The sequence below is a fragment of the Mustela nivalis genome, assembly GCF_964662115.1.
Source record: "Mustela nivalis genome assembly, chromosome: 4".
Lineage (NCBI taxonomy): Eukaryota > Metazoa > Chordata > Mammalia > Carnivora > Mustelidae > Mustela > Mustela nivalis.
This window is the reverse complement of record NC_139023.1, coordinates 127,328,270-127,352,188: the sequence shown is the minus strand read 5'-3', so window position 1 is coordinate 127,352,188 and position 23,919 is coordinate 127,328,270. Positions and strand designations below refer to the sequence as shown.

Here is a 23,919-nt window from a genome sequence, read left to right as displayed (position 1 = left end):
TAGCAAAACATTTCTCTAGTTATGTAATATGTCATATTTCTGGGAATTGAAAGTTGTGTAAAATGGAACTGGAATTTTGGAAGACTGAGAAATTTTAAAGTTTGCTAAAACAATTTTAGGATTATGATTAGGACTATGTATGTGGAGTCACAAATGTAGCAGATATTTAGCAACATTGAGAAAGAACTAGGTAATGAGGGAAGTAAAGATACATATGGAGTTACTAATGACTGGGGGTCACATGAGAAAAAGGACTCTGACCTCAGACTTGCCCCAGTTTAAATCCTACATGTGTGACCCTTAGGAAGTAGTTTAAATTCTCTCTTTTTTTTTTTTTTTTTAAAGATTTTATTTATTTATCAGAGAGAGAGGGGGAGAGAGCGAGCACAGGCAGACAGAATGGCAGGCAGAGGCAGAGGGAGAAGCAGGCTCCCCGCTGAGCAAGGAGCCCGATGTGGGACTCGATCCCAGGACGCTGGGATCATGACCTGAGCCGAAGGCAGCTGCTTAACCAACTGAGCCACCCAGGCGTCCCGAGTAGTTTAAATTCTCATGACCTCAATTTCCTTACCCATGAAATGGGCATAATAAGGTCCAACATAATAGCAAAATTGTAAGACATGATCCTTGCAGTTAACATGAATGTGTTATAAAGTCTTTAGAATGCTCCTCCCTCTTCAGATTACCTCATTCCCGCTTCGAAGGAAAGGAAGAACCGTGTTTAACATGTGGCATAGATCACAGCAAATATTTTTAGCTGCATTTAGCCGTTGTCATTGTTTCCATGGCAACCACCCTACCCTGAGAAGAGGGGCAGAACACATAAAGATGCTATCTATAAAAGATTGATAGTCGCTTGTTTGAAATGATCTTCATAAGTCTCAGGGTTATGAGGGCAGGAGTTATCCCAAACATGTGGCAATAAAACTTCAAGTAGTTATCAACCGTTTCCCTTGAGAAACTACTTAGTAACTTTTAACCATTTAATAATCTGTTCTCCCTGCCTTCTCAACTGTTCTAGAAAGTTGTCTAGATTGATATAGGTAATTTGTCAGAATATATATATTAGGTAAACATTAGGAAGGAAAAAAGAAGCCAGAAAACATGGTGTGAGGCCAAAGGGGAGTTGAGGTCTGGGAAAGGAAGGCAGGAGGTTGGTTTTGATTGTGGGGGCTGGGAGGTAGAGTCATGCAGCCTAGAAACAGGGGAGAGGGGAAGGGAACAACTGTCAGACGAAAAATGCAATTCAGTGTTAATCTCACTATATAGTGGTAGCACAACCACCGTGAAGGCCTTCCTTGAATCTTATTTCTTCAGATGCAGCATTTTTTCCTACTAAAGAAACCCATGGCTCATTTCTCCAATAAATTCTTTAGATTACCTTTCTTGTCAAATCCAATGTTTTCTGATAGGATTTTTCCCTGTTTCCTGGAACTCACAGAGGACAACACCAATCAGCTCTCCAAATGGGTTTTCTATACCTCACAGTCAGTGTTTTAATCAGTCAAGTTTCATTTCTTAAAATCTGAGACTTGTTTTCAGTTAGAACCTATTCAAGTACAATGAATATAGGGATACAAATCCCCCTTGGTTGTCTATTTAAAATTACTTATAAACACATAATTAACATGACATAATTTCCCTTCCAACCATGCCTAGAGAAAAAGGAAAGCAATATTGTGTCTGTACACTTTGAGTCTCTAAAATACAAATACCCTCAATTATTAGGGTGATTATGTTCTAAAGAGAAAAAACAACTTTTATTTCCTTTTTTATTGCTTTTAGGGACAGTGAAAGAGAAAGCATGTGAGCAGTGGAGAGGGCAGGGGGATATGAAAAAGAGAGTGGAGCCCAAAGCAGGGCTTGATCTCACGACCTCATCACAACCACGAAATCATGACCTGCATGGAAACCAAGAGCCCATCGCTGAACAGACTAAGCCACCCAGGCACCCCAAGGAAAACAGCTTTTAAAAAATTTACTAAATGAATAAATACATCAAAAATCTCAATTTTATTTACTGTGAAAAGCTACTGAAAAGGCATTCTTCCTCATGCTAGGAAAGTCAGGTTGTGTAGAACTTGTCTAGATATATCCAGGACTTTTATTTAGAAGATGGAAGTAGGTGGGGGGATGGGTGAGTCCGGTGGTGGCTATCAAGGAGGGCACGTATTGCATGGAGCACTGGGTGTGGTACATAAACAATGAATCTTGGAACACTGAAAAAAATAAAATTAAGGTGTCTAAAAAATTAAAAACCAAAAAAGAAAGAAAGAAAGAAAGAAAAGATGGAGAATAGATTCTACCCTCCCCCCCCCAAAACAGGTACTGCGATGGGGTCTCTATTCATTGTCAAACACTTAAAATCAGCTATCAGTTGCTATAGACTGAACATCTGTGTGCCCCCCCCACTCCCTCTCCCCCCCCCCCCCAGCCAATTCATACAATGAAACCTAATTCCCAATGTGAGAGTATTTAGGGAGGGGACAGGACCTTTGGAAAGTGATTGGATCGTGAGGGTGGAGCCCTCATTCTTATTTATTTCAAATAAGAAACAATGAAGAATCCAAGAAGATCACCGACATCAGAAAGGTGATTTTCCTTAGTTCTGAATCCTGTGATTCTTTTCTAGCTATCTTGTCGTTTTGCAAATTAAAATAAAAGACATAAGGAAGGACTGGCTTTTTTTTTTTTTTTTTTTAGTAAAATGAGCTCTGAGAGCAAAGAGCAGTGAAGCCAGTAAGAGGTCACTTTTACTTTTTATTATTTTTTAGAAAGATTTTAGAAATAGTCCTCTGAAATGTTTAAAAAAATTTTAATACACTTTTGTGTTTCCATATAATGCTTTTGCCTTAGAAAAACCTGAAGAATATAACCCACGACACATCACGCCTCCATCACTCTCTTCTAATCATTGCTCAAGCCAATTTTGTTGACTTGAAAATATTCATCGTTCATCTTGCTATTCATTATTTATTCATCAACTCGTATTAATAATACATAGTCATAAATTACAAATATCAAAGTGAATCCTCTTATGGCCATCTTTTGACATTATCCCTGCAAGTACCTAAGTAAACAAATAAAAACTAAGGCTTGAGGAATAAACGTTAGTGGGAAAAGACAAGGAAAACACCGCCCTCTTAAAGACAAGTTTATTTATTTTTAGAACACAATGAGGCTAAATAACCTACTGAGTCAGTCCAGCCTTCCGTGCATGTTGTGAGAAGCTTTCTGTTTTTGCTCAGTATCTTCTCTTTTGTTGATCCTTAAAATGAAAGCATAGAAACTTCGCTTTGCAAAGCTGCTTCAACATTTCTTTCTGCAATTATTTTTGTGGGGTTGAGTCATAAATAGATGAACTTAAACCAAAGGGTAATGCCTACATATCTCCTTATCAATGCTTTTTGGTATGGAGCATTGAAAAATGCCATCAGCCAGGGGGGCCAGGCTGGTGCAGTCAGCAGAGCATGTGATTCTCGATCTTGGGGTCGTGAGCACAGGCCCCACAGTTGGGCCTAGAGATTACTTTCTTTAAAAAAATGCAAGAGCCTGAATGAACTGAAGATAAATGGATCAGCAACACGGACAGTGAATCACAAGTGGCTCTCAGGACTAGCCAAGATAGTGGGGTGAGGTGATTAAGAGCTGGGACAGCACACCCTTCAGTAAGGGAAAAGGGAAGGGTCGGGGAACCTTGAGGAAAACCTGGGTCTGGGACCAACACACCAGACTAGGTTTGAGTCTCCGTCTGTTTTTCCAAGTGTCAATTTCCTTACCTAGAAAAGGGCATCGTTAAATCTTCATTAAATATATTAATAGCCTATCCTATGATAGTGACTAGTATGTAATAGGTGCTTGAAAATAGTGGCCCATTAATAAGGAAGAATAGGAAACAAATTAAACTGCTTGAATACTGCCACTAAAGCCACTGATCGTAGTTTAGAGACCTTGTAAGCCGTGCTTTCTAGCCCGCAGCTCCCTGGCAGGACAGTCCGGGAATAACTCCTTCAATGATCACAAAAAATCACCTCTGGTTTATAGCTGCTCAAAGGGGCATCGCGGAACCTCCTCCTTCTCTCCCCTGGCAAGGTTCCTGGGTAGTCCTGTCTCCTCCTGGCAGCGAGGAACGTTCCTCTGAGGTCCAGCTCAGTCCGCGCACACACCGGGCCTGCACGCCCTCACTTGCTGCTGCTCCTGCAGGCGTGGGCTGGGCTTTCCCGGCTGTCGCTGGGTTCTCTGGTCACTGCCAACCTCTGGGCCACCACTATTTGCCACTGCTGATGTCGACTCTCTCTCTCTCAACACCACCAGGGGCCTGCCAGCAGCGAGAAGACGTTCGCGATTTTCCAGGAGGCACGCCCTCCGTTTCCACAGTGTATCTGCTCTTCCAGCTCTTTTAATGTTCAGTCCTTTGACAAGCCCATCATTTGTTTGAAAGGATAGATGAAGGACTCCTGCCCACCATGAAGGAACATCCCTGGTCTCAGGGTGAGGCAAGGGTGTGTGTTCCAGGAGCAGGGAAAGGCCTCTGGGCATCGGGCCTGTGGGTTCCTAGAGGTAGGGGGGCCTGGGGCCAGCTCCCTCAGCTAGGGTCTGTGCAGCAGTGGGATTCTCCCAGCAGGGGCCAAACTTCAGAGCCTCGGGTTTTTCTCTGTTGTTTGGGGGCCATGTTCCTTTCCTCCCAATTTGTCCCTGGTGGTCAGCATTCTCAGGTTACATTATTTAATATTATTCTAGAATTTACATAAGGTTAAGGAATTTTACAAGTAGATGTGCTTTGCACAGGATTAAATCCAGGATGCCGCTGCAGTCCCCCTCTCTCTGGCTACCCCAAATTCCTCAGATTTTTAAGTGTCTGCAGCCCCTTCCAGATACAACTCTTTAGAAAATGCCTTATCTTTCTTGTCTACACTATCTCTGTCCTGCTATCCCTTATTCAAGCCACCATTGCTAAGAACTTTCTTCTAAGGTCTAGGAGAATCATATTTTTTCTTATTTGGCCTCCAGTTTTAAACACTGGACTTCCAGTTCCGGCCCCAGGGACAGTGGATTACATCTGCCATAAGAGCCAGTCCACTGACACAGTTCTAGGCTCAGCTCCTTAGTTTCTGATTGGGGCAGCAAGTACCAAGGTCCTCACTAGGCACTTAGTATGAGTCTCCTTATTGGGCTACTAGGAAACAGCACCCCTGCTCTCTCCACTAGGCTTCTGAACTCATGTTTCTTTGTCCCATCATCGTAAATGGATGCCTCACTAAATTTTTGACTCCAGAGTCCACCCTCTTATCTGGGCTGGCTGGTAGAATTGGAAATCTCGTCTTGGTCCCTGTTATGCAACTTCAAAGCATATTAGATTCCTACAGAAACGTAACTTGGCCCACCCAAGTGGTGTCCTTTGCACAACAGTCAGGCCTGGCAGGAGTCTTGAACACCCCACCCATGGCAGGATTTACTGTGCTGAGCTCTGTACCTGGTAGGGCCCTGCTGCATCACCTTAGATCTAAACTGGGCCTTAATGTGACTGGAGAGTAGTCTGCGCTCAGCCCGTGTGCTTTCTCTCCGTGCAAATAATCTCTGGGGTCAGCTTCACAGCCAAGTACCCAGATTCTGTACACCCTCATGGGGAAGGACAGAACCATTCAACCTTTTGAAAGCCAGGCAGCTATGTCTCATCAGTCAACCCTGTGACGGTCTCCCCTCCCTGCTCACAAAGTATTCCCCCCCATTGCCCCATGCATGCATTCACAAAACTCATCTGCACTTTAAAATCAATTCACCAGCTTTTATGGTATATTCAAAATAATTGATCCCGTATTTTATCACCACTAGATTGGCACTCAGATTTTAGAATATGGGACCTCAGGAAAACTTGCTCTCTGGGGTCTGTGACAAGGAACAGATATTAATCCCTGCCTCTTACAGAATTCCAATGCATATGAAAGAGTTACTCTATTACATTGCAGCTAATATGTGTCTCCCAGCAGCACCCTTCAACTCATGTTATTACCTCTTCTCTCTTCGTTCTTCATTTTACTGATCTGTCCTATGATATATGCCTACCTTCATGCTATCCATTTTAAGACATAAACTCTCATAGATTAGGTCTACATGCAAGACATATTATTCTGTACAGTGTGACATTTGCACTTAGACTTTTTTAAACTATTTTTGTTACAGTGATTATCCTAAACTTAAAGTGGGAAAGCAAATTAAAGGTATTATTAGCCATTTGTGGATCAGTATTCTACTTTATGCAAAACAGTAAAGATAATGGGTATGTGCTTTATAAAATACTATTCTAATAATACTATTATTATTTCAATTATATCTATATTATATATTTCCATAAATGTGCCAGTTAAAATTTAAAAAGGTATATTGTCCTCTATCTTATAATTATGCTTTTATCTAGAAATAAGTCACTCTTAGCCATGCTTCAATTATTTCCTTTACCGCTATTTATTTTCTTTATCCTGTAACAGCTATAAATTTCTGGAATGATAGTCACAGAATCATACACTTGAAAGAGATTTTAAAGCACTTATCCATTTCTCTTCCATTAGGCAGAGCTGCCTTCAAACATATTCAGACAGATGAAGACACAGCTGAGAAAACACAAAGCGAATATTTTCCCAATTATAAATACAAAATATACATTTTTAAAAAATATTTATTTTGGAGAGAGAGAGAGAGCACTTGAGTGGGAGGAGGGACAGAGGGAGAGAATCCCAAGAAGACTGCCCGCTAAGCGTGGAGCCCCACTCTGGACTTGATCTCGTAACCCCAGGATCATAACCTGAGCTGCAGTCACATGTCAGACGCTTAGCCAACTGAGCCACCCAGGTGCAGCAAGACATGCATTTTATTTTATTTTATTTTATTTTATTTATTTTAAAGATTTTATTTATTTATCTGACAGAGATCACAAGTAGGCAGAGCAGCAGGCAGAGAGGGGGTGGGGAAGCAGGTTCCTTGCTGAGCAGAGAGCCCACTGTGGGGCTTGATCCCAGAATCCTGGGATCATGACCTGAGCTGAAAGCAGAGGCTTAACCCACTGAGCCACCCAGGCGCCCCAAGACATGCATTTTTAAGAAGTTCTGTATGTTCCCTTCATTCAATATGAAATACTTTTGGTTTAAATAAAACAAAAACTGTGTTTCTTTTGTTAGTACTTAGCATAAAAGATGTCAGCTGTGATTTGATATTACTATTCTTTTTTAATTTTTTAAGTCTAAATTCAATTTATTAACATACAGCGTATTAGTTTCAGAGGTAGAGTTCAGTGATTCATGAATTGTATATAATACCCAGTGCTTGTTACATCGCGTGCCTTCCTTCATGCCCATCACCAGCTACCCTGTCCCTCCAGCCCCCTCCCCTCCAGCAACCCTCAGTTTGTTTCCTATGTTTAAGGGTCTCTAATCAGTTGTCTCCCTCTCTGATTTCATCTTGTTTTATTTTTCCCTTCCTTCCTTTACGATTTTCTGTTTTGTCTCTTAAATTCTACATATAAGTGAAATCATATAATTGTCTTTCTCTGATGGACTTATTTTGCTCAGCATAATACCCTCTAGTTATATCCACGTCATTGCAAATGGCAAGATTTCGGGTTTTTTTCATGCTGTTATCACTATTATTAGTGAGAGAGTTTTCTGTCCCCTTCCATCCTAGCTGCCATTCCCTACAACCACGACATTTAGAAAATAATACCACCAGAAACTATTGAAAACAACAAAACAAGTTTCAGGGGGGGGGGCGATCAAGCCAATACAATGACCATTTTCCATATTACTCTTCTGTAGTTACTAATACATACACTGATTTTTTAAAAACTATAAAGCGCCTGGGTGGCTCAGTGGTTAAGTGTCTGACTCTTGATTTGGGCTCTGGTCACAATCTGAGGGTTGTGAGATAGAGCCCCAGGTCAGACTCCACACTTAAAATTCTCTTGCTCTTTCTCCCTCCACCTGCCTCCCCACTAAAAATTAAAAAAGAAATCATAATCATATACTCGGGTTTTTAAATGTAATATTAGAGCATAAATATTACCATATTCTGACATGGTGCTGATATCTTTCATTTTAATAAATTCATAATATCTCATTAAGTGAATACACTCATCATGAGACAATAAATATAATGAGACAATAAATTTGTCTGGTTACACAGTTTTCTTCAACTGAAGTATTGCCTTAATGTAAATTTCCAAAAATTAACATTTTCAGGACTGGATCTTGAATTTCAAATTACTCTTCTCAAATGATCCTTCTAATTTCTCTACCATTAGCCATGCAGAGTAGCCTACCCCTGAATGTTTTAGTGATTTTAATTTGCACTAAATTTGGAACAGGTGTCTTTGATCTAACTAATCTTTGGGGAAACAAACAAAAAGAAAAAAGTCACTTCAGCTGCTACACACATCGGGTTATAAAAAAAACCTTAAAGTAACTTCAAATTATTAAACAATGATTTATAAAACCTTCTATGAGATTATCAGTTATCAAATATCATAAAAGGGCAGGCATGAAATGAAAGCTGCTCCTCCTTACCTACTAATCGCTCCTACCTCACCTCCTGCCCTAGAGGCTCTCTGTTAAATGTAAGACCTGAACGTATTAAAGATCATTCTGTTTTCTGACTTGATTGTATTTCTCCCTTCCTGAAAAAACTTGCAACAGCTCCAACTGGTCTATAGACAAAGTCCAAATCCCAAATTGCGGCTCTAAGACAATAGAACCTGTTGATAGGTGTGGGAGGAACACCGGCTGCAGGCTCCAAGCCCCCAGGTTTGGGTTCTATCCCTGGGCTAATACTTAAACTTCTAATTGCATATCTGCATGGTGAAAATAATAGTATCTATTTTACAAGTCTGTTTAGAAGATTAGATGAGAATTCCTTTGAAAGGGCCCAGAATGAAGGGCCTCCTTAACGTGAATTCTTTTCTTTCTTTCCTCTTGGATCTGGGCTCAACCTTCCTTACCCCACCCACCATGGACCCTCACGCCCACCTGTCGCTCTTTTGTTTCTACACCTCTGCTTATTCTATTTTTTCCACTGAAGGCTTGTTTCTCAAATCTCTCAAATCCTACCCACCACCCAAATAAGCAGCTTTTGCAGATTGATCTCCCCAACTGAAATGAACTTCTTTTCCTGTGCCACCATCTTCCTTCTAGCATTTATCACCGTAGGTGTATGTGATGGCTGCACATGGGACATCATGGGTCTTTTCCAAACGGAGCCCGTGTCTCAGTGCTCTTGGTATCCCTCCATCACCCGAGCACAATGCCAGATACAGAATAAGCCTGTGTTTATTGTTGGTTTATTTAATTCTACCCTCTTGGATGCCGTGCTTTTTCCTCTTGTTCTCCCTTCTCTGCTCTTAGTCTTTCTCTTTCACAGGCAGTGACATTCCACACTGAATACATCCACCATAAACAACAAGATGGAAGGCTGTGAACTTCCCCTAACCTCCAAACAGACACACAAAAATCCCAATAAGTAAATGAAATGACAGTTTTAAGAAAAGGAGGGGGAAAATTCCCTAGCCTGTCAGAGAAGCAGCTTTTGCATGTCTAAATCTGTCTGTTTTGGGCTATAAGCCAAAGTCAGGGGTCCAAGACTATTTCAATTCTATTGCATTCCATTTATTATTTATATAGTGCATATTGCTGTAGTCCCTAAGCACTTTAAAATGAAATACAACATACCTCTGGGAGTGAGAAAGGAAATGAAGCACGAGGAAGAGGGGGAGGCGCTGGAACGCTGGTGAGCATGGCGAGGTCTAAGCTGAGACACAGGGCTCCTCCCCTGTCTGACACAGGTGTGAATAACGTATTGTTCAATGTCAGTGGCATAAATTTACCATGGGAGCAGGAAGCCACCCTTTGCAGGAAAAGCTTTCTTTATCCTTTGCTTGAAAAACACATGGTCCTCAGGAGAGAAGGACACCCTCCTTCTTCTCCGCTCTCTGTCCTGAAATTTAGAACCTAATCAGCACATAATTGAAACCCATGCTCACTATATAAATCTTGCCCTTTGCGACTTTTTTTTTTTATTTAATTCTTTGTGACACCAGAAGCTGCACATGTGGATGCTTCTGGCTACTGTGTTTCTCTTATATGGTTCCATTTCCTATGGCATTTGGAAATCCTCCAAAGCAGCAGCACAGGGAAGAGTCAGACAGTGTCAGCAGCGTTCCAGGGAGCAGCCCTTAGCACCCATCCACCCTGCAGGCCAGGCCACAGACCTCTGTGCCATAGCGGGTCAGTACTTGCTTTTCCTCTCACTGAATGCTTCAGGTATTTCTTGATAATGTGCCCTTCCGTAAAGAGGTCTAAGGAAGCCTTGGGGTCTCTCCTGAAATAGAACAGCATCCAAATGCTTTGACCCCAGACCTCAACATTTCTGCTGACGTTAAATGTGGCCTTTAGGCAAACTCAAACTTATGCAGGGGCAGGGGCAGGGGCGGGAGCAGGGGTGGGGGGAGATGCTTTGATAAGCCTTTTTAGGCATGCAGATTTTCTTGGGGAAGCCTTGGACTAAGGGAATAAGTGAAAGGGAGATAAATAGAGAGGCCTCAGCCTGGGGTGTTCAATAGTTTCTTTAATAATTAAAAATGCTGGGGTGCTGGGGTGGCTCAGTGTGTTAAGCCTCTGCCTGCAGCTCAGGTCATGATCTCAGGGTCCTGGGATCAAGCCCCCACATCAGGCTCTCTGCTCAGTGGGGCCCTGCTTCCCCCCCTTTCTCTCTGCCTGCCTCTCTGCCTACTTGTGCTTTCTCTGTCAAATAAATAACTAAAGTCTTTAAAAAAGAATTAAAAATGCTGTCTCCAGTGGGAGCAGAGCACTTGCTGTATAGATTATTATGGTTTGAAGCACTTTCTGTATGAGTGGTGAGGGCAGGGGCTGAGGGTGGGGGTGGGGGGGAGTGCTAGGCAGTAAGACCCTGAAAGATGTCAGCTCCTACAATGAGGGGATAGGAGGATTTCCGGGACCCAGCAGCTTAGCCGGAGGACAGAGGCAGACAGAAGGGGTGCTCAGAAGGGAATGGCCACTGTCCTGCACAAACAATATTTTTATAACTTAAGTCTCAAGTTGTTTTCCATTCAACGTATATTGTCACTTTATGACTGCCTACCCTTCAGTAAAGACTGTTAAACAAACAGCTTTCTGTTAGCGGTGCTTTAAAGAATAGGAGGGAAGCAAGTGTCTGTGTTTGGGGAGGAAAGTGGATTGAAGAGAGGTGTTAGCGTAGGAGACAACTGAGGTGCGGGAGCGAGAAGGGACAGTGGCAGCCAGAATGGGTTTGTAGAACATAGGAACATGATCCCTGGCTCCTCCCAGTTGTTGGCAGTTAGGGCTGCATTTCCTGCAAACGCGGAAAGGGAGAGGAATGGGAAGGAAGATAACTATTTTACGAATTTTAAAGAAAGAGTTGAGTTGGAATGATGATAAATTGGAGTAAAAACTGTTACAGTGTGAATTTGTTTCTAATGAGGAAGAGAAAAAAAAAAAGGGAAGGAAAGAAGGGAGGGAGGGAAGGAGGGAGAAAGGAAAGAAAATCTCTGCTGTCCTCTCCTGCGCCATTCACAGCTTCAGTCTGCAGAGAACAAAATCCTGAGGAAGGGAATAGGGTGGTTCATATCTTCCAGAAATGGCTTTAAATTCAGAAACAGACCATAGCTCTCAAGCCCCGCGAGATCCCTGGATAGGACCTGTCACCTGCAGCTGAGGGCTCAGGGAACCCAGGAATAGAGGGGCTGGGTCCTGTGCCTAAGGCCCTTCGCTGGCCCACAGCCATTCCTGTGTCCTCTCGGGTGTTAGTATGCATTTGTAACTCCATATATTGCCGATCCATGTCTATTTGTATTTTAAACGCTATCACATAGATAAATACCACAACCCAAAAAGTTAAACACCGAAAACTAGCTGCCCAGCAATGTTGTGCTCAACACTAACACTCAGATCCTTTGTTGTTGTTTACTTTGATCCTCATGACACCAGGTGAAGATAAATAGTAGCATCACTACTACGTCTGCAGGTCTGCAGGAGAGAAAGAGAGGTTCACTTCAAGAGGGTTCGCGGTTAGTAAGTGGGAGGAGCTGAGTTCGAAGCCCAAAGCCTTTCCCCGTTTTCAGTCTGCTGTACCTGCAGGACTCAGTAGTCGTAGTTTGTGGCACCCAAGGTGATAAGTCTTGTACAGTGTGCAACAGTTGTGTGGCTTTGTTTTTGTTCTTGTAGGGTCTCCTTAAATCGCAGGGCACGGGAAGCCTTGCTCAGCTCCAGCTGATTATTGTCATGTAGAAATGTGGGTCCAGGTCTTCCAATTTTTCAAGAGAATCTGGACATGTACTCTTGTAGACAAAGTCTGATATTTTAATATTGGTGCATTTGAGAAAGAAATGAATTGACACCTTGTGCAAACCCAGCACACCAGCCACCAGTGTGAGACCTCCGCCTTAAATCTGTGTACTTGGCTCCTTCCCAGACTTATTCCCAGAGAGAGTGGAAAGGTGATGTCACTAGCTTCTGCTCCCTTTTCTCCAACAGACTTTCACCTGGCCTGAATATCTGCTCCAGGATTCCTCATCTTTTCTATTTCCCTCCATCTGAGTCGTTTTCACTTCTTTGTTGGGGAGGAGTGGGGTGGGGGAGGGGAGGCCAGGGAGTTCTTGGAGAATCAGGTGGTGTCAGGGGAAACATTGTGTTTGGTTTTTCAGCAGCCTGAACTGGAGTGAGCTAGAGAGTGGACCGCTAGAAGGCGTGGGGGCAGGGAAGGAAGAACAAGGAAGGAGGAGGACAAGCCATGCACCCAGGCTGCCTGAGAAGGAGAAGAAATGAAAGAATGGAGCTGACGGCACTCTGAGAAAATATTACATAGTAATGCAACAGAGAGTAATGGACCACAAAGAAACTGTGATAAACATGCCAGTAGCTGACTGTATTTCAGCACACAGCTGGGTACTAGAGCTTAACACATCTCTTCTGACATTGCAAAGGGTTTTACAGTGCTGGGAGAAAAACCTGAGTAATGAATCCGGGGCAGATGCTTTTGTGATTATGGAATCAAATAAATGGTGGAAGAAGAATGACAATAAAAGGAAGAGATTCTGTTTCCGCCATTCTAAATAGATGTGACATCTCATGGCAGATATGATTTCCTTAATTAGCAACAAGAGATGTTAGAAATAACTGTCCTGTAGATGGGGTTACTCTGTCTTTGCTAATGAAAGTGCTTTTGAATGTGACCCTTCAGCAATTGAGACAATAATATTTCTTAGCTCCTATTGTGTACAAAGTAGCCGGCTCTGTGGAGGGAGGCACAGGAAATGGTGGTGGTAATCTTTTCTTCTGAGCAGCTTAGAGTCTAGTGGTATTAGATTTGCAAAAAGGTTGAAGCTCCTTCCAAAAGCCCAGATCAAATCTTAAACAGTTTCAAGGAACACAAAAATCTACGTACTAGACACCTCTCCCAGAAAACATATCACTTCGCATTTGTCTGAACATAATTCAAACCACATTTACTTAAATTGTTACCCTGCTCTACAGCCATTTTGTTTTCTTATTTCTGTAAGAAAATGCAAAGAGTAGCATTTTCTTGGAATAGCATTTCCTTGGAAGCCTCTTTACGATTTTAAAAATAAAAGTGTTTATATTTATCTACTCTTAAGGCTATCTGAATCTGTAAACTCTCCTAAATCCTAAATCACACTCCTTTCTTCTGCATTCCCTCTTTTTATTATACTCACACCACCATGAACTTCATACGTGTTCATTAAAAATGCAGTCACTTCTCTCTCCCATTCAGTTCAGCAGACCAACACTAAAGTTAAGTGGCCAACCTGTCTTCCTATTTCTCAATCCTGATGGGGTTATCGGTAAGCACAGTCAAAAAATAAAACAGATCAGTGGTAGTGCCACCCAGTAAGAATGAAATCCAGATGCTGTCAAAATTAAGACTTTTGATTAATGCCACTGTTAGCTTTATTTCCACTGCTTCCCCCGCTGGGTCAAAAGAAGCAGGACAGGACCAGAGCAATGTGTTTCACACTGCAGGGCATCTTTTTAGCAAGGCACAATTTTTAAAATAATGTCTAAGTTACTTGATGTGTTACCAAAAGATTGCCTTGTATCTAGAAGCTTTAATTCTATGAGTCAAATATAGCCTTTACCTCAATGCCGATTTCCCACCCAGACCTCCCCAGTATCAGATGTACTTTTGTCTCTTCTGTGACAGGGAAAATATCAGTGATGTAATGCAGTGTATATCTGGGATCTCTATGACATCTGTGGAAGTCAAATCCTATTTCCCAGACAAACACAGAATTCATGTGGCTTTTAACTCATTTTTGAGTAGAACCTGACCTAATATAAAAAATTGAGAACAGGTGACCAATATTCCCAAAGAATCATAAAAATTCAAAACATTCTGAAGAACAAATACTTTCAAGAAAAGTTGACTGAAAATCCCAAGTTGGGATCAAACAAGTGAATGTATTTAAAATCACTTGGTTTGCATTCCATTCTTTAATCGATCTCTGGGAATGTTGATATCATCTCCATATTTCAAGTTTCTTTCTTGCAACTTCTCAACAATTTTGAGTTATTTATTGTGGTGCTTTCAGGAAAGTGATAAAAACATTTTTTAGCCTTCTGTGTGTAGCAAAAGAAAAAAATGTTTTAATTGGTCCAGCTGTGTCTTCTTGTTTTTCTAAATCTACAAAAATAAGCTAATCTGTGTTGAATGTACAATCCATTGAAATGTGACAAATTGATGTTACTTTATCTTTCTTGACAGCAGCTTTTCAGAAATCCCTATCAGTTTTATAAATTTACCATAATCAGAAAACTTGTTTCTGTAAAAATCAGTCATTGGGATTCTTTTTAAGCCTAATGAACATATGTGACATAACCTTAAACATTTGACATCAGTATTTTAAAGACTTCCAAACACATATTTCAGCCGAAAACTTCCTGTTTTATATTCTGATGTTAAGTACGTTTTTTGAATTCTTTATCATTTGGGAAATGATCTTGCTTCTTTAAAATAATTATTAGTTATCATTGTAAGCACATTTCTTTGACGACGTTTTCATGAGCAAATGGAGAGGCATTTTCCCATCAGCAACTTTCTGTGTATTGAATGTGGGGGGAACTGTAGGCGTCCTCTCCCCCTGCTTTCCTCCCCCCGCCCCCCCGGCCCGTAGCCCAGTGGCTGTAGCTCACGTCTATGTGGCTCGGTGCCAACAGAAATGCCTAAGGAAAGGAAAGCCTGTTCTCCACAGAGAGCTGACTGCTTTGTGAAAGATGAGAAGACAAAGCCTAATACAGTGAAACTTCTTTAGAACATTTTCCAGGGAACTGAACATTTTGAATGTTCTACGTGGGAAAACATGCGCTGGGGAGAGCCGCACAATGACGCATTTCACTGCGCTTCCACTTGCCAAACATTCCAGCGCACCCTGCGCACGAGGCGAATGAACTGGCTTAGATGGGAGATGGTCAGAAGCTCGGGAAAGCTTTCCTCCCGCCTCCTCAGTGGTTACACAAAACGGTCAAAACAGAGGCCAGGTCTGTTCTCAAATACCATGCGCTGGAGGAGGTAGAGGAATATCCCATGGGTCCTTGACTGGCTCAGAGGGCTTAGAGAAGGGCAAATCAGTAGCTTTATAGATGACAGAAATCACCTGGAGAAGGAACAGACATCTCTGAGTGGAGGTAAGCACACCTACGTCGTAAGTGTCATCGTCTCTAAATGTCGGTCGTTGGGACCTTTTCACTTTTAGGCTTTGTGCTTCTCTGTATTAAGAGCTATTCCATTATGTGCTGGCGTATCATGGTTCTCATGTTCGAAAACCCCTCTTCTTGTACATTTTAATTTATTTCAGATCACTATAGAAACTCACAAAACTGAGGACAAAAATCACAGAACACCAGGGAGCCAGGCTGGTCATACTGTGTTTTGAGCAGCCTGCTGTAAACATCTGGTTCCAGCCTAGCTTTTTTTTTTTTTTTCTTTTTTTCTTTCTGCAGCCCTGGTTAGGTGGGTGCAGGAAATTCTACTCATTGGGTTTGTCAGTTATCTAGAAGCATCGTGGTATTTTTTAGATTACCAAGAATCTGTTGTAATGTGACTTTGTGACACAGCAGATAAAGAGATCAAGACAGATCGCTGCTGGAGACTGTGTTTCCTAAGAATGGATGATAAGCATTAGCAGATAAAAAAAAATGTAATCAATCAAGTAATGGAACAAGGCAGGAATGAGAGGAATGTTTTTCAATTTAAAATCTAGTGTAAATTTTGCCCTTAACAAAATCAGAGAAAATGTAAAGCAGCAGAGGGAATTCCTTAAACACACAGTTAAGGAAGAAAAGTACTGCTTAAGTAGATGCATAAATGGGTTCAGACAATGGATGAATGTATAGGGTTTTCCCTTTCCTGTTAGGAATAAATAATTTTTTTTGAAGTAAATATATCCAGGAGTGAATTAGTTTGTCAATAACAACCTACTTTTTGTAACTTCTTAAAAAATACCCTTAAAAATACACAAGTATAGGGCGCCTGGGTGGCTCAGTGGGTTAAGCCTCTGCCTTCAGCTCAGGGTCCTGGGATCGAGTCCTACATTGGGTTCTCTGCTAGCAGGCAGCCTGCTTCCCCCTCTCTCTCTGCCTGCCTGCCTCTCTGCCTACTTGTGATTTCTCTCTCTGTGTGTCAAATAAATGAATAAAATCTTTAAAAATTTTAAAAAATATGCAAGAATACGTTTGTTTTAGAAAAACATGAATAATATTTTTTAACTTTTCTGATAGAAAAGTTAAACTCTAACTGATAGAGTCATGGTCACTAATGGAGAATGTTCCAAAAGGGCTTCAGAAAATACAGTAAAGAAAGAATGAGACAACCAAATATCAAAGTCTGAAAATTTCCAACTCTCTATCCACCAACCCCACACACCGGGCCCCCTCCCCCCCAGGGGTGTATCAATCTCCCAGCACTTGATGGACAGTGCAAGAGTCAGTGTTGATGTTTAAGAAGCTGAAGCAGATTTAGAAACAACAAAAGTTCAATAGTTATCATCCCAGCCACTCTGCCCCTGAAGATCTCTCATTGGCTATGTGTGACAAAAAGCTTCTAAATGGTCTTAGTGATCCCTGCCTGCTGGTATTCATGCTCTCGGGTAAGGTCCTACCCTTCAATATGGGCTGGTTTAGTGACTTGTTTCTGGTTAAAAAAAAAAAAAAAAAGTGACAAAGGTTAATGGGGATGTCCTATACTAGATTCATAAAGAATGTGGCAAAGGTGATGGGATGTCATGTATTAGGTTAGGTTACAAAATGGCTGTTGCTTCTGTCTTGGGTAGACTCTCTCACTTGCTCTCTCTGAAGAAAGCTGGCTCCCATGTTGTAAGCACCTAGGGAGAAGCACACAACACAGCACTCCAGCCCTCGAGGAACTGAACCCTGGCAACAACTGTGTGAGTGAGTTTGGAATCAGATCCTCTCCCCGAGTCTTCCAGGAAGACCTCGCCGTTAGCCGGCAACTGGACCACAACCTCATGACAGACCTTACGCCAGAGGAACCAAGCTAAGCAGCACCCAGATTCCTGACTCACAGAATCTGTGAGGAAATAAATACCTGTTTTGTTAAGCCACTAATTCTGGGATAATTTGTTACGCAGCAACAGATAACTTATACACCTTTTTACCCGGTGGCACCCCTCCATCCTCTTTAGCCCAACTTCTCATTTCCTGCACTGTGCCCCATCTCTCATGGCCACCCCCACCCCCACATTCCTTTTACTTCTTCTGTGGACAATTTAAAACTATCTCTATTTCACAGGCTCGAATTACTCCAGACCCTCAGGGCTTCTCCTTTCCACCTTAAATGGCCCAAAAACAATAAAGGAAGTTTTTAACTAAAGAAAAACTCTAGTGTTAGCTGCTATAACAACAATTCCCAGCTTATATTAAGAAACTGCGAGTCACCCAGAATAAATAATGTATCTATGATTTCATCAATTTAAAAATATTTTAGCTTTGGAAAAAAAATATTCTAGCTTTGGTACATTTTATAAAATTGAGATTAAAATCTTTGATGACTGCATACTCCATTCCTTGTTTATTTAAACTTTTGATAGTAATAAAACAAATTATTTTCAAATATTTTAGTTATTTGGGGGGCTACCATTTGATTTGGGTCATTGTTAGATGTTAGTGTAAGTTGTCTACTCCTAATCTCTGTTTTTCAGCATTCTGGGCTCAGCTGTTACCTCATTACCTCAAATAAAACGCTCTGTGCCACCTCCTTTCTCAGAGTGTAAAATTCCTCACTCGTCCAGGATTTTGGAGGATACCCTGAAGGCTCTTACTCCCATCAGTCCCAGTTCTCTCTGGAATTACTCCCCTTCCCCAGTGGTCTGCCACCTTCTGCTGGCTGAGGTTCTGTTCCTGCCAGAGTTTTGTTCTCAGATGAGCCCTGCCCTACTTTCTTCAACTTCCCTGAGATGCCACCAACACAGGGCTGCTGAATGGAAGGACAGCAAACGCCAATAACAAACAATTTAAAATTAAAATTAGATGTTTTCTGAAATTAGACTTCTCCAGTTTCTTGGAGAACTGCAGCAGGGGGATGTCCTGACTGTCCTCCTTAGGGTCTTCTTGTGTGCCCTTCCCTAAGTGAACCCTCTAATCCACAAAAATTTCTCTTCTGTCCGGCTCTTTTTCCTCCAGTCTAAAAGGCCCCAGATCTACTCCCCACCAGTACCTTAATTTTCCTTAATACAAAGCACTTTAACTTGGTTTTGTTTACCCTTCCCCCATCTGGTTGCGGGACAGGAGGAGTGGGGAGGGGTCTCACTTTCTACCGCTAAGGAGGCCCCAGGCCCATTTTGTGCTCTTTCCTAGACATTGTTACTGTCTCCTCAGCTCACACTGTTCCTAACCATTTAAAATAACATTTCTAAATGTTACTTTGCAGTTTAATAAAAAGATGGTGTTAAAAAGTTCTAATAAAATATATAAGAAAAGTCTTTCCCCTTTCAAAATCTTGCTGAATTTACTAAAAATTTTTTCAGAGAAATGGAGCTTTTTCTTAAGACTACACCAAAGTGGGGCACCTGGGTGGCTCAGTGGGTTAAGGCCTCTGCCTTCAGAGGCTCAGGTCATGATCTCAGGGTCCTGGGATCGAGCCCTGCATTAGACATTCTGCTGAGCAGGGAGCCTGCTTCCTCCTCCTCTCTCTCTCTCTGCCTGCCTCTCTGCCTACTTGTGATCTTTGTCTGTCAAATAAATAAATAAAATCTTAAAAAAAAAAAAAAAAGATTACACCAAAGACCCAGTCTATAAATCTGTGTATAATCCACATCAAGTACAATGTAACAGCTTTTATGATTTTTATGTTTGTAGTGATGAGGCCGTCTTTGAGGATCATATCTGAGCGCTCATTCTATGGTGTGCTCAACGATTGGCAAATATTAAGAAGCTATAGCTCATATCAATATCAAAGTTCTGACATTAATACGAAACATTACAATGTACAACTGCTATAAATCGTGCTTCACCTCAGGAATCCCAATGAAGATACACTGAACTTCAGACCTTGGTTCTGAGGAGGAGCTGTAGAAAAATTTACAGAAGAACACCTATCACTGCAGATGACATTTAATTGCTTATTCGTCCCATAAGTGTAAATATTTATAGTCTGTCATAAAAATACATTTTCTTGGAAAGGGTTGGTTCCTGGCTATGCACTCGGGAAACCTTCCCTCCCTGCCTCCCTCCTGGTTGCTAATTGTATCCAATGTTTTCAAAGGGACGTGGGAGTTTCTAGGGAAAATAACTTGAAGCATGTCTGGTGAGCTGGATGACCGATAGGAAAAAAGGGAGTTGTGTAGAGGGAGGGCACCGATGGAAGAAATTTTTCACAGGTAGATTTTTCCAAGCAGGAGAGAAAATTAATCCAAGCAAAGACTAAGTGTGGCGTAGTACATTGGATTCAACCAAAGACATGACAGTTGGAAGAGAGCAGCTCCCAAATCAAAAGCACCTGTGCTGATCCATTCAGTCAGTAGTACACTTATTAAATGATCAGAAGAGCTGTCATCTAAAACTGGGTTGTCCTTTGGAACCCAAGAAAGCCTGTCAGTGGCCCCTAGGAGGGCAACTCCTAGAGGAAAGGACTTGTTTCCCTTCCCGTCTGGTCAAGAAGTCTGAGTCAGAGTGATGGTATAGAGAATGGAATGCGAGCCAGGAGCCCAGTGGCAATAGGGTGAGCTGGGTATCAGAGATGAGCAGAATTTCACTTTGGCCAGTGGAGAAGCTGAAGCAAAATGTGGTTGAGCCACGGTCAAAACTTAAGGCAGAGACTAGAGAAGGCTGGATGGGCATTTAGGGATTTCAGAGATTCATGCTGGTTGAGGGAGAAGAGGAGAAATTCCATAGGGGATTGATTTTCTGTGGTTATGAAGAGAAGAGGGTTATTAAGCTAGGAATATTTGGGTTTGAAGGTTACCATCACCTCATTCGTAGTCATAGGCTGGGGACCTGTAATAGCACAGAGAGAACAGTTTCTACTTATGATCACTTCTTCATATGGGAGAATTTCAGTCATATTAAAAGCACCAAATTGACAGGTAATGATTGTAGAAGATCAAATTTAGATTCCAGTTATAACAACCTCCACCCAAAATTAGTCAGATTTGGGGATTCACCTTCTCTATCATGAATGTACAATAAGACAAAACTTGGACACTAAACTCTCTGAAACTCACTGACCTCATTAATAAATCACAAATAATAACTCTGTGTCATAACATTATTGTGCAGATAATGAGAAAACTTTGGGGGGGGAGTGTTTAGCACAATGTTAGGCACATAGTAAGTGTCCAATTATATTTGTTCACTGCTTAGTGAAGAAGATTTTGCCAGAAAATTAAACTGGTAGCCAAACAAAGACCACACATGACAAGGTTAGAGCAAACTCCAAGAGTTGTTGATATCCACAGTGCCACACATGAGCATAGGGGTTGCTAGATTCTTTTATAAGGTAGTGAAGGGAGAAAAGCACCCTGGACTGAGGATCAGGAGGATGGGTTTGTCTTGGTTCTGTTTTCAGCTCCCCTGCACACTGCGTTGGTTCCTTAGCTAACCTCTCCCAGGATCAGACTAGTTGAAGGAAAAATGAGGGGCACCGTCTCCATAATGGCTACAGTTATTTTGAACAAAAACAATTTACATATTTGTGATATGATGATAATGTTTATGGTTTTAATCCTTAAAAACTGAGTTTTATGGAAAAAAACGTAAAAGTGTGCCATCATCTCCAATTAAATTAGCTGCAACTGTGAGAAGTTGGGTTGATTAGACGAACACGGAATAACACTACTATACTCCTGGTGCTAACATTCGAATTACAGCTGAATGAGTAGGAGGAAGAGTACAGACAGCTTCATGGCTGGTCTTGCAAACCCAAATATAAAAAATAAGGTTATTATGGTCACAGGTTAAGTTTGTATTAGTTGTTTGTATTTTCTAATAGGAGAATGGAGGAGTGGCAAAGGTGAAGGGTAGGATGATGAGACTAATACTATAACGAATATATACAAGTACTCTGACAGACATTTCACATACTCTATCCCCTTTCCTTCCAGGTAGGCACCATCATTCTCATTTTACAGAAAACCGGTTTGTCAATGTTACACACAACAGTTGTTGGGACTGGAAGCCAAGTCTGTGATTTCATTCTATGGGTTTTTTAGATTATTGCCTGCAAACAGGAATATAGGGAAGGGAAACAAAAACATTTGGTGCTTGGAAGTATAAGGAAAGGAGTGGCTGGAGGGACTCAGTCAGTCAAGCCTCTGCCTTCAGCTCAGTCGCGATCCCAGGGTCCGGGATCCAGCCCCGCCTCGAGCTCCCTGCTCAGTGGGTTGTCTGCTTGTCTCTCTCCCTCTACTTGCTGCTCTCCCTGCTCATCCTCCCTCTCTCTTTCTCTCTCTCTCTGTCAAATAAATAAATAAAATCTTTTTAAAAATAGGATATTTGAATATTATTATGTAATTTTAGTAAATTCTGAACTATATTCACCTGGAAATTCATACCACGGTTGTATTATAAGAGTTTCTGGTCTGTATCGCTTTTACGTCATTAAAATGTGAAGCTGGATGCCTCCCCAAATGTTAGAACGAGATATTTTTGCAGGGGCCGCTGCGATGGCATTGGAAGTTGTACCATTGACGTGGTTACTCAGATATTGCTGTGAAACTAGTGAAGCCAGGCAGTAGCTAAAATTTCACTTGTGCCAAGCAACAAACCTGTTTCATCTGAGGAGGATGCTCCCAGACCATACACAATAGGGATTTTCTCTAACAGAAATGCTTCTGGTGGCTTCAAGAGATCCTCTTTAATCCCTTAGCATGAGTTCAAGAGCTGTCACAACACTGTATGACAATTTGGGCTTGATTTTAACTGTCCCATGAGCCTGGTGTACAGCAGATACAAATTCACACCTACTTAATACTCTATTTAATTGGCCTTGGTTTTCTTTTTCCCTTGTTTCCCCTGTTTTATTTTGTTGTATTACCGCCACTCAGTCAAGCTGGAAAACTGGGGTCACCCTGACTCTCTACAACTTCTGCTGAACACATTCCTGATCATGTCTCTTTTCCATTCCCGTCACTTTTGCCTTAGTTCAGGCCCTCTTTTTTGTTTTCCTGGATCAGTTCAACAGCTGCCAGCTAGGGTCCCCTGTCCGCAGGCTTTTCTGCTCAGCTCATTGTCCACACAATCAAGCATCTTCTATTTAAACCCCATTTAAATCCTACGGGTCTCCACCCATTAAGGATCCTTCAGAGTCCTCATTGTCCACAGAGTAGTCCCAGCTCCTAGCAGAGAAGGCAGAGCCCCTCCAGTCCTGTCACATCTCCTTGTCTCATTAGCACCTAACTTGAATCTTGGCTCTTTCTCCCCTTTTAGCTTTTGCTCAAGCTCTTCCCTTTATCCAAAGGTCCTCGCTGCCCACCCCACCCTCCAACCCCTCATCCCTTACCTAGATTCTCGCCATTCTTGGACACACAGTTCAGATGTTATTTCCTCAGGAAACCCAGTTTCCCCACACTGTGAGCCCTCCAGCTCATTCTAGGGCTCTCTTCTCTTGTATTAGTGCATTCATCTTTTCATCAACATGAGAATACTCTCATGATTTCTTTTGGCTAGTGAAAGCAGGTACTAATGTAGGTCTTCTGTTAAAGCAAGCACTAGTTAACATTCAAAAAGCATGGGAGACCTCACTTGTATGCCATTTCAGGTTACAGAAGGTTTCACAGGTGCACTCTGCCTTTGGGTAGAGAGGGAGACCCGTATTCATTAAACCCAATACTGCAATCATCACGGACCTTGTCATATTTCACTGTAACTCTCTGTTGATGTATCTATTGTCCTCCTTTAGGATGTTAGCTCATGCTTTTAAAAAGTAGGATAGAAAAAGGTCCATGGCCAGAGAGTAAAATGCACAAGAGAAATGACCAGAAGGGTCACAGAAAATAAGGCAAAGTGTTGTTCTACATATAAAAAGATGTTTGATCTTGATAATAATGAAAGAAATGTCAATTATTATGCTATCATTACTTATCAATCATAAATCCAAAAGTTGGACAACACACTCTGTGGGTGAGGCTGTGTGGAGGTAGGCATTCTCAAACACTGCCGGTTGGAATAGAATTGGTACAGTCATTATGGGGAGACATTTGACAACAGCAAATAAATTTATATATGCCTTTGCTCTTTGGTCCAGCATTCACACTTCTAAAAATATATCCCAAAGGTATACTGCAAAATATTTGAGGAAATGTATGTGGAGAACAATACTCAGTAGCTCTTTTTATACAATAATATGTTGGAACCCATATAAACTGTTAATAGA

The 23,919-nt window shown here is 41.6% G+C and overlaps 2 long non-coding RNA genes across 2 annotated transcripts in view; both read left to right on the top strand.

Annotated features, from left to right (window-relative positions):
• The window catches only part of LOC309863247, a 31,148-nt gene extending 29,137 nt beyond the window's left edge, over positions 1 to 2,011 (top strand). Inside the window, exon 3 of the long non-coding RNA XR_014310945.1 lies at positions 1,786 to 2,011. This is a non-coding gene — a long non-coding RNA (uncharacterized lncRNA). The remainder of the gene's footprint in view (positions 1 to 1,785) is intronic.
• A 13,478-nt stretch (positions 2,012 to 15,489) lies between these two features.
• On the top strand, positions 15,490 to 17,657 carry LOC309863248. Its single transcript, XR_014310946.1, has 2 exons — positions 15,490 to 15,719; positions 17,363 to 17,657. It is a non-coding gene; the product is annotated as an uncharacterized lncRNA (long non-coding RNA).
• The last annotated feature ends 6,262 nt before the right edge of the window (positions 17,658 to 23,919 follow it).